Source organism: Chiloscyllium plagiosum, unplaced genomic scaffold (genome assembly GCF_037043375.1).
Source record: "Chiloscyllium plagiosum isolate Xiang-an unplaced genomic scaffold, Cpla_swu_hap1 HiC_scaffold_42, whole genome shotgun sequence".
Lineage (NCBI taxonomy): Eukaryota > Metazoa > Chordata > Chondrichthyes > Orectolobiformes > Hemiscylliidae > Chiloscyllium > Chiloscyllium plagiosum.
Window position 1 is genome coordinate 10,582,957 of NW_028270180.1, and position 11,570 is coordinate 10,594,526.

The following is an 11,570-nucleotide window of genomic DNA, read 5'->3' on the forward strand; positions in this document are numbered from 1 at the left end:
GTGGAAGAAGCCCAGAACTTGAATGTCCTTGGAGGAGTGGGAGGGTGAATTGAAGCGTTCGGCCACAGTGTGGTTGAGTTGTTTAGTGCTTTTCCAGCACCACACTTTTTGACTCTAATCCCCAGTATCTGCAGTCCTCCCAGTGAAATAAACGAGCAAATGCCCTGCCTCCTGATACTCCGAAGAATGCAAATAGTCAACTGAAGACCTAGTTTTGTCTGAAATCAGGAAATCTGAAATGGAACTTTTACTAAATGCAAATATGGTAATTTTTAAAGTTCATTTCTGGGATGTTGCTAGCTGGGCCAGCATTTATTGCCCATCCCTAGCTGGACTTCAGAAGGTTAGGGTGAGGGTGGTATCAGGGAGATGTCAGAGGTAGGTTCTTTACGCAGACAGTGGTGGGTGTGTGGAATGCACTGCCAGAGTCAGAGACATTAGGGACATTTAAGCGACTGCTGGGCAAGCACATGGACAGCAGTAAATTGGGGGATGTATAGGTTAGATTGATCTTAGATTAAGCTAAATGCTCAGCACAACATCATGGGCTGAAGGGCCTGTGTTGTGCTGTTCTGTTCTGTGTACCATTCTAATCTCATTTTCCAGCAGTTGGCTCATTGTCTTGTATGCCTTGGCATCATATGTGTTCATCTAAATGTTTTTTGAATGTTATGAGTGTTTCTGCCTCTACCACCATTATTTTTCATTTGATTTGTTATTGTTATTGGAAAAGTTTTGTTTTGTGTGCAGTGCAAACAGATCATACCATACAAAGTGCGTTAAGGTAATAGAACAGAGAGAGGAATATAATGTTACGGATGCAGAGAAGGTGCACAGAGAGCGCAATCAACATTGAATTTAAAATTTGATAAAAGGTCCATTTAGAAGTCTAATAACAGCGGGCAAGAAGCTGTTCTTAAATCTGTTGGTCCATGTATGTAAGGTTTTGTATCGTCTGCCTGATGGAAGAGGTTGGAAGAGACTATAACCGGGGTGGGAGGGGTCTTTGATGATGTTGGCTGCCTTCCCGAGACAGTGGGAAGTATAAATGGAGTCAGTGGATGAAAGGTTGGTTTGTGTGATGAACTGGGCTGTGTTCCCAATTCTCTGAAATTTCTTACAGTCCTGGGTAGAGAAGTTGCCCTAACAAGCCATGATGCTTTCCATGGTGCATCTGTAAAACTTGGTAAGAGTTTGTTTGCACATGCTGAATTCCTTTAGCCAGCATGTTCCAGATTCCCACACCCTTTGGGTGAAATAAAAATTCTCACACTCCCCTTGAAATTTCTGCCCTCACCTTAAATCTACACCCACTGGTCATTGAGCCTTCCATCAAGGAGAAAAGTTTCTGCTTTCTCCTCTATGTATGCCCCTCATAACTTTACACATCTCAATCACGATCCCCCTCAGTCTGCCCTGCCCGTAGGAAAACAATTCCAGTCTACCCAATCTCTCTTCATAACTAACACTCTCCAGGCCAGGCAACATCTCAGTGATGAAAGTCTGGATAAGTATGCCTTTTAAACGTGCAATGATTAACAACATGGTTATTGTATCTGGGGTCAAAAATAAAAGCATCCTCCAGCCATTCATTAAAATACAATTCTCTGCTGGTCATTAATGGCATCAGTTTACAGCTGTCTTCTAATAACATAAAACTCTTTCGTGTACAGAAGTAGTTGGACTTATTCAATCCTTTAACAAGAGAGTAGCACTGTAAAGTGGGAATTTAATGCCACTTCTAAAAAAAGTCAACTTATAATTTTAACTATGACTTCATAAGAGAAACAGGCTATAATTGTTCAAGCACTAGGCAAAGGTAATATATATGAATGCTCATGTACAAACTGAAGGGCTTATACCTGAAATGTAAATGCTCCTGCTCCTCGGCTGCTGCTTGAGCTGCTGTGCTTTTCCAGTGCCACACTTTTCGACTCTGACTCTCCAGCATCTGCAGTCCTCACTTGCTCGACAAGTAGGTGCAGGCCATTCATCCCCTCAAGCCTGCTACACCATTCATTATGATCATGGCCGTTCTGAATGTGATTTGAGCTCTACTTTCCTGCCTTACTTTAATAGCCATTGACTCCCTTCTTTGTTAAGAATCTTTTAAAAATTCCTCTGGGCATCATCGCCTAAGCCAGCATTTATTGCCCATCCCTAGTTTCCCCTGAGAAGGTGGTGGTGAGTTGCCTTCTTGAACCGCTACAGTCCACCTGCTCTTGGTTGATCAACAATGCCCTAAGGGTGAGGCTTCCAAGGTTTTGACCCAGTGACAGTGAAGGAACAGCAATATATTTCCAAGGCAGGATGGTGTGTGGCCTGGAGGGGAACTTGAAGATGGTGGTATTCCCACGTATCTGCTGCCCTTGTCCTTCTAGATGGAAGTGGTCATGGGGTTGGAAGGTGCTGTCTGAGGATCTTTGGTGAATTTCTGCAGTGGATTTTGTAGATAGTACACACTACTGCTATTGAGTCTCGGAGGTCAAGGGAGTAGATGCTTGTGGGTGTGATGCCAATCAAGCAGGCTGCTTTGTCCTGGATGGTGTCAAGCTTCTTGAGTGTTGTTGGAGCTGCACTCATCCAGGCAAGTGGAGAGTATTCCATCAGACTCCTGATTTGTGCCTTGTAGATGGTGGACAGGCTTTGGGGAGTCAGGAGGTGAGTTACTTGCTGCAGTATTCCTAGCCTCCGACCCACTCTTGTAGCCACTATATTTATGTGGTGAGTCCATTTGAGTTCCTGATCAACAGTAATCCCTAGGATGTTGATAGTGGGGGATTCAGTGATGGTAACACCATTGAATATCAAGGAGCGGTGGCTAGATTGTCTCCTATTGGTGATGGTCATAGCCTGGCATTTGTCTTGTGTGAATGTTACTTGCCCCTTATCAGCCCAAATCTGGATATTGTCCAGATCTTTACCTCTAGCATGAAAATCTTTGTCAGCCTCTCTAGTGAAAACAGTTCCAAAGATTCAGGACACCCTGAGACAAAAACAGTCTTGTCATCTACATCTTAAATGGAATGCTGCATTTTTAAAGTGTCTCCTCTAATCCTAGTCTCCCTCACAAAGGGGGATCTTCCTTTTAGCATCCAATCTGTCAAGACCTCTCAAGGCCCAGCAAGATTATCACTGCTTCTTCTAAACACTGATGGACACAGGCAAGCCTCTCCAACTTTTCCTCATAAGATAGCCTCCTCATCCCAGGAATGAGTCGAGTGAACCTTTTTGAATTGTACTCAATTAATTACATTGCTTCTTAAATGAGGAGACAAAACTATACACAGTATTTCAGATGTGGTCTCACCAATGTCTGTACAACTGCCACAAAATATCTCAACTGTAATGTTCTATTCCCCTTGCAGTAAACAATACCTTTTCAATCGCCTTCCTAATCATTTGCTGCAACTTCAAACTAAGTTCATGTGATTCATGTACCAGAACACTCAGATCCCTCTGTACTTCATAATTCTGCAATGATTTGGAGGTGCCAGTACTGGACTGAGGTGGACAAAGTCAGAAGTCACACGACACCAGGTTATAGTCCAACAAGTTTATTTGAAGTCACAAGCTTTTGGAGTGCTGCTCCATTATCAAATGAAATTAACAAAAGATACCATTTCTATGATCTTTTGATCTCTCTGATAATAAATTCTGGGCTTGTATGTCTTCTCTTCAGATCATCTGATGAAGGAGCAGTGCTCTGAAAGCTTGTGATTTCAAATAAACCTGTTGGACTATAATCTGGTGCCGCATGACTTCTGACTTCATACTCCTGCAAGCTTTCTCCATTTAAATAATATACTGCTTTTCTATTCTTCCTGCCAAAGTGGCCAAGTTAACATTTTCCCACATTATCCACAATTTGCCAAGTTTTTGTCCATTCCCTTAACCTAGCTACATCCCTTTGTGGATTCCTAATGAACTCTTTGCAACTTACTTACCTGTCTATATTTGTGTTATCAGCAAAATTTGCCACCTCACATTCAGCCCAGTCATCCAAGCCGTGAATTTAAATTGTCAAAATTTGAGGCCCAGTATTAATTCCTGGTAGTACTGCACTTGTCACATCTTGCAACTCCAATTGTGACCCATTTATACTGACTTTCTGTTTCCAGTTAGCAAACTAGTCCTCTATCCACCATATTAACTATTCCCTACAATGAGCTCTTATTTTGCACAGTTGAATTGATGTGAAACGTCGCCATACTTCAAGATCAAACTGCATATAAACCTGGCGGCCACTGAATTTCTTTAACTTGATTTGAGAGCCAGGGAACAATGTTGCGCAATTTAGAGTACTGCATGTTGCAATTGTACCACACTCCTGTTCGGTGTTTGAATGGAGGTGTTTACCCGCTTGTTGTAGGCTATTGCTGTGTTGTTGTCAAGGACTGCGGGAAGGACTCTCAAGCCAAGGATGTCATTGACAATTATTTCCAAGGAAACTGATACTTTTCATAAATAAAAAGGAAAAGTTTGAATTTTGTTAAAATTACAGAGGGATTTTGCCAGTCAGGTAGTTATTACACTGACTACTCAGACATTGCGGTAGATATCGGTATTTGAGGAGAAATTGACTCGAAATTGAATCAGTTGTTGATGTTTCATGTGGCCATTCGATTGAGCAACAAGTATACTTACATTGAGGTCAATAAATTTTAAAAAAGCTAAAATAATTGAACAGTAATTGAACACGAGACTCCAATTTTTCTGTGGCTTTGTGAAAATTTGTTCTGCAGAAAGGTGCAACTTTTAAAGTTCACTGCCAAATAAGATCGTTCATTCGGAAATTATCTTCAAGAGAAATATTCCTAAACATTTTTCAAAAGAAAGGTCAGAGGATGTTAGATTTGGAAAAGGAGCTAGAAAATGGGCAAAAACACAACTTAAGAGGCAGTCAAATACATCACTGGTTTGGTCCTTTATGTTGTATCTGTACAAAATGGCTCGCTTGCACCTCCTGTAGGATGTGAACGAAATAGCTTCCCCCAAAGAATTGCTTACTATTTCAGATTTCTTGATGTGGAAGTGCCGGTGTTGGACAGGGATGGGCAAAGTCAGAAGTCACACGACATTAGATTATAGTCCAACAGGTTTATTTAAAATCACAAGCTTTCATAATACTGCCCCTTCATCAAGTAAAGTCTTGCAATTATGAACAATTTTTGTCTTCTGACAGAATGTCATGCCTTAAGTTATATAATCAGTTTTTCAGAAACGTGATGATTACGCTCTTGGGCAACCCTGTGTGAAAGAAAAACTGTGCTTTAGAAACAGCGCTTAAAGTGTTGGTGATGTAATCGCATTACAGCCAACACTTTTTTTTCCAAAAATATACTTTATTCATAAAATAATTTGATGGTCTGTACAGTTGGTCATGCCATACATACGTAAACATTTGCATACAGAGATCAGAATTTATCATTTGTATATACAGGTCTGTACGTTTACCATCCATATATTTAGCTGAGGCATCAGCAGAGCCCAAAAGACTGAGTGGGCCCCCTATTCTTCTTAGGCAGGCAGACGTTACATGGTGGTCTTTCCCCACCGCGCCTTGGCGGCAGCTGCCCCAAGCTTCAGCGCGTCCCTCAACACGTAGTCCTGGACCTTGGAATGTGCCAGTCCGCAACACTCAGTCGGGGTCAACTCCTTCAGCTGGAAGATCAACAGGTTTCGGACCACCCAGAGAGCGTCCTTCACCGAGTTGATGATCCTCCAGGCGCAGTTGATGATCGTCTCGGTGTGCATCCTGGGGAACAGACCATAGAGCACGGAGTCCAGCGTCACGGTGCTGCTCGGGGCGAATCTCGACAGACACCACTGCATTCCTCTCCAGACTTCTTCTGCGTAGGCACATTCCAGAAGGAGGTGTGTGTCCTTGCATGGGACACACCACGAAGGACTCAAAGCCCTCCGCTTCTTCCTTTCCCACCGTACCAACCAGTACCCTTCCACTGACACCCTCCTTCGACTGACTGAACTGGTCCTCAATCTGAACAACTTCTCTTTCCAATCCTCCCACTTCCTCCAAACCAAAGGAGTAGCCATGGGCAGCCGCATGGGCCCCAGCTATGCCTGCCTCTTCGTAGGATATGTGGAACAGTCCATCTTCCGCAGCTACACTGGCACCACCCCCCACCTTTTCCTCCGCTACATCGATGATTGTATCAGCGCTGCCTCGTGCTTCCACGAGGAGGTTGAATAGTTCATCCACTTTACCAACACCTTCCACCCCGACCTTAAATTTACCTGGACCGTCTCAGACTCCTCCCTCCCCTTCCTAGACCTCTCCATTTCTATCTTGGGCGACCGAATCAACACGGACATTTACTATAAACCGACCGACTCCCACAACTACCAAGACTACACCTCCTCCCACCCTGCCCCCTGTAAAAATGCCATCTCATATTCCCAATTCCTTCGTCTCCGCCGCATCTGCTCCCAGAGGACCAGTTCCAATACCGTACAACCCAGATGGCCTCCTTCTTCAAAGACCGCAATTTCCCCCCAGACGTGATCGACGATGCTCTCTGCCGCATCTCCTCTACTTCCCGGTCCTCTACCCATGAACCCCACCCCTCCAATCGTCACCAGGACAGAACCCCACTGGTCCTCACCTACCACCCCAACAACCTCCATATACATCGTATCATCAGTCGTCATTTCCGCCACCTCCAAACAGACCCCACCACTAGGGATATATTTCCCTCCCCTCCCCTATCAGCGTTCCGAAAAGACCACTCCCTCCGTGACTCCCTCGTCAGGTCCACACCCCCCACCTACCCAAACTCCACTCCCGGCACCTTCCCCTGCAACCGCAAGAAATGCAAAACGTGCACCCACACCTCCCCCCTTACTTCCCTCCAAGGCTCCAAGGGATGCTTCCATATCCGCCACAAATTCACCTGCACCTCCACACACATCATTTACTGCATCCGCTGCACTCGATGTGGCTTCTTCTATATTGGGGAGACAGGCCGCCTACTTGCGGAACGTTTCAGAGAACACCTCTCGGACACCCAGACCAACCAACCCAACCACCCCGTGGCTCAACACTTCAACTCCCCCTTGCATTCCTGATAATAAGACCATAAAACCATAAGACATAGGAGTGGAAGCAAGGCCATTCAGCCCATTGAGTTTACTCTGCTGTTTAATCATGGCTGATGGGCATTTCAATTCCACTTACCTGCGCTCTCCTTGCAGCCCTTAATTCCTTGCAAGATCAAGATTTTATCAATCTCTGCCTTGAAGACACTCAACTTCCCACTGTGCTCCGTGGCAATGAATTCCACAGGCTCACCACACTCTGGCTGAAGAAATGTCTCTTCATTTCTGTTCTAAATTGACCCCCTCTAATTTTAAGACTGTGCCCATGGTCCTAGTCTCCCTGCCTAACGGAAACAACTTCCCAGCGTCCACCCTTTCTAAGCCATGCATTATCTTGTAAGTTTCTATTAGATCTTCCCTCAAACTTCTAAACTCTAAAAAATACAATGCTAGGATCCACATCCAATCATCATATGTTAGGCCTACCATTTCAGGGATCATCCGTGTGAATCTCCGGATAATGGAATGTAGTTTCCTTTTGGGAGGTAACACTAGAACTAGGGAACACCGAACATAAAAACATAAGAAGCCTGAGCAGCAGTAGGCCATTCAGCTCCTCGGACCTGCTCCACAATTAAAAACGATGATGGCTGAACTCATCTCAGCCCCAACTCCACTTTCCTGCCCACTCCCCATAATGCTTCAACTCATTACTCATTAAAAAAAATCTGATTATCTCATTCTTAAGTCTCTTCATTGTCCCAGCATCTCCTGCACTCGGGGGGTAGTGAATTCCATAGATTCATGATCTTTCAAAAGATGTAATTGCTCCTCACCTCTGTTTTAAGTCTGCCCACCCCCATCCTAAAACTATGACTTCTTGTTTTAGATTTTCCTAATCGACCTATTCTGAAAGGTTACCACACACCTGTGGAGAAGGTGAGAAAATAGCTACAGTGCAGCAAAAGTAGAGTTTCTGTAGTCTTACCAGACCGTCGGCCTGCTGTATCATCAGGTGCAGAGAGACAACTGATGATGGTTTAATATGAGGGTCACCATAGTCAGGTGGTGGGGGTAGGCAGAACCTTCATGGTGGCCTCAGCCTGTGCGGGAATTAAATCTATTGATGGTGTTGTCACTCTACATCAGAGACCAGCCAATGGAGCTGAATTAACTGCACAGAGGCTGGTATACCATCATCAAGTTACCTTTATTTAAATGTGCACAATACACTGGCTGTGGTCAGCCAGCTCAGACTCAACCCCTGAAGTGAGTAGACTCTGAGTCTCCTGTGTCTAGATTAGAGTGGGGCTGGAAAAGCACAGCAGATCAGGCAGCATCCGAGGAGCAGGAAAATCGATGTTTCGGGCAAAAGCCCTTCATCAGGAATAGAGGCAGGGTGCCTGCAGAGTGGAGAGATAAATGAGAGGGGGGTGGGGGTGGAGAGAAAGTAGCATAGAGTACAATAGGTGAATGGGGGTGGGGATGAAGGCGATAGGTCAGAGAGGAGGGTGGAGTGGATAGGTGTAAAGGAAGATAGGCAGGTAGGATGATTCATGAGGGCGGTGCTGAGCTGGAAGGTTGGAGCTGGGATGAGGTGGGGGAAGGGGAAATGAGGAAACTGGTGAAATCCACATTGATGCCATGGCATCCTCCCTACAAGAATCTGAGTCTCCTGTGTATATCTGTCAGCCGGGGCTCTCTGATTGGCCCAGATTAACAACCCCAAACAAGGATCTCATAGTCAATGAGATCCACTCGGTTCCCATCACTAAAGGAGCTACCTAATCCCTTCAGGTTAGGTATTCATGGTGACCTCAACTGGAGTGGGAATTGGACCCATACTTTTGGCATCATAAACCAGCCACCAAGCCAGCATAATGAAGCATTTTGCTTTTATTAACTGATAGTGAGTTCACTCTTCATGTGTGGAGAGAGAAAAAAAAGAGTTGTGCTGCAATCAGCATATGCTGAGCATAGCTTAGACAGTGTTTGGAACAGTGGAGCTGATTGAATGAGCCAAATTACCTAATTCTGTTCCTATATTTTATGGAGGAGCCCCTGAAATGCCATAACATTCAAGGCTATGGGGCCAAGTGCTGGAAAATGGGACTGGTGTAGATTTAGCATAGACTTGATGGGCTGAAGTGCTTTACTGTAAGGTTCTATGATTCTTCACCTGACAAAGGAGCAGTGTTCCAAAAGCCTGTAATGCTAAATGAATCACTGGACTGTAACACTCAACTGAGGCCCTGTCTGCCCTCTCAAATGAGAGTGAAAGATACCATAGCAATTTTTCAAAGATCACAGTGTTTAAAAGACAATTAGGTAAGTAAGACCATAAGACCACGAGACATAGGAGTGAAAGTAAGTGCATCAAATCCACTCTGCCAATCAATCATGGCTGATGGATATTTCAACACCACCCTCACTCTCCCCGTATCCCTTAATTCCTTGCGAGATTAAGAATTTATCAATAGTTGGCTTGAAGACATTTAACATCCCGGCCTTTACTGCACTCCATGGCAATGAATTCCACAGAATTGTCACCTCATTTCCGTTTTAAATTGACCCCCTCTGATTTAAGGCTGTGCTCAAAGGTCTAGTACCCCCGTCTGATGGAAACAAATTCCCAGCGTCTACCCTATCTAAGCCATGCATTATCTTGTAAGTTTCTATTAGATCTCTCCTCAACCTTCTAAAGCTCCCCTCAACTTTCTAAAGTGCACAAATAGGAAGGTTTGAAGGGACATGGGCCAGCAGCGGGCAGGTGGGACTGGTTTAGTTTGAGATTATGTTCGGCATGGACTGGTTGGACCAAATCATCTGTTTCTGTGCTGTATGATTCTGTGACTATAAGACATGAGGGGCTAATGTTTTGCACAGAGGGTGGTCCACGTATAGACTGAACTTTCTGAGCAGGTTACAAAATTTAAAAGACATTTGAATTATAGGGAGACGCTGAACAGGCTGGGGCTGTTTCCCCTGGAGCGTCGAAAGTTGAGGGGTGACCTTATAGAGGTTTACAAAATCATGATTGCACGGACAGGATAAATAGAGAAAGTCTTTTCCCTGGGGTCGGGGCGGTCCAGAACTAGAGGGCATAGGTTTAGGGTGAGAGGGGAAAGATATAAAAGAGACCTAAGGGGCAACTTTTTCACACAAAGGGTGGTACGTGTATGGAATCAGCTGCCAGAGGAAGTGGTAGAGGCTGGTACAATTGCAACATTTAAGAGGCATTTGGATGGGTATATAAAAAGGAAGGGTTTGGAGGGATATGGGCTGGGTGCTGGCAGGTGGGACTAGACTGGGTTGGGATATCTGGTCGGCATGGACGGGTTGGACCGAAGGGTCTGTTTCCATGCTGTACATCTCTATGACTCTAAGTCCATGAATAGGTCATGTTTAGAGGGATATGGGGCATGAGCAGACAGGCAGGACTGCTTTACTTTGGGATTATGTTCGGCATGGAATGATTGGATCAAAGCATCTGTGCTGTATGAGTCTATGACTATAAGACATGAGGTAGACAAGCAAGAGGTGGAAGACCACAGCAAGCCAGGCAGCATCAGGAGATGGAGAGGTTGATGTTTCGGGTATAACCCTTCTCCACCTCCCCTGATGCTGCCTGGCTTACTGTGTTCTTCCAGCCTCCTGCCTGACTACCTTGGAATCCAGCATCTGCAGTTGTTTTTGTCTCTATAAGGCATGAGGGGCAAACTTTTTTGCATGGGGGGGGGGGGGTGGTTGTGTGCAGAATGTACTTTCTGAGGAAGTGGTGGATGCAGGCACAGTTACAACATTTAAAAGATATTTTAAATGAAGGGTCCGTTTCTGTGCTGTGTGATTGTATCACTTGGACTTAAGGTACTTTTCAATGTATCACACTGTAAACCTTTGCTGTAAATTCTGTGTCTTACAATTGTGTACTCCACAGCAGCGCTCCAAAAGCTAGTGCTTCCAAATAAACCTGTTACGAGTATAACCTGGTGTTGTGTGAGACGTATAAGATTATTATAAAGGATTGGACACTTTGGAGGCAGGAAGCATGTTTCTGCTGATGGGTGAGTCCCGAACCAGAGGACATGGTTTAAAAATAAGGGGTAGGCCACTTAGAACAGAGCTGGGGAGAAACTTCTTCACCCAGAGAGTGGTGGGTGTACGGAATGCTCTGCCCCAGAAGGCAGTGGAGGCCAAGTCTCTGGATACTTTCAAGAAAGAGTTGGATAGAGCTCTTAAGGGAAGTGGAATCAAGGGTTATGCGGATCAGGCAGGAACAGGATACTGATTGAGGATGATCAGCCATGATCATAATGAATGGTGGTGCTGGCTCGAAGGGCAGAATGGCCTACTCCTGCACCTGTTGTCTAATGATGTTTAACTCTGCTCACCCGGTGCGATGCAGGCCAGGAGCAAAGATGGCGGCGCCCAGCTGGGGCGCTTCAGGAGGAGCGCATGCTCGGTTCTGGTCGCGGGGGAGGTGGTGGGCTGTGCGTGTGCGCGTTGACGTC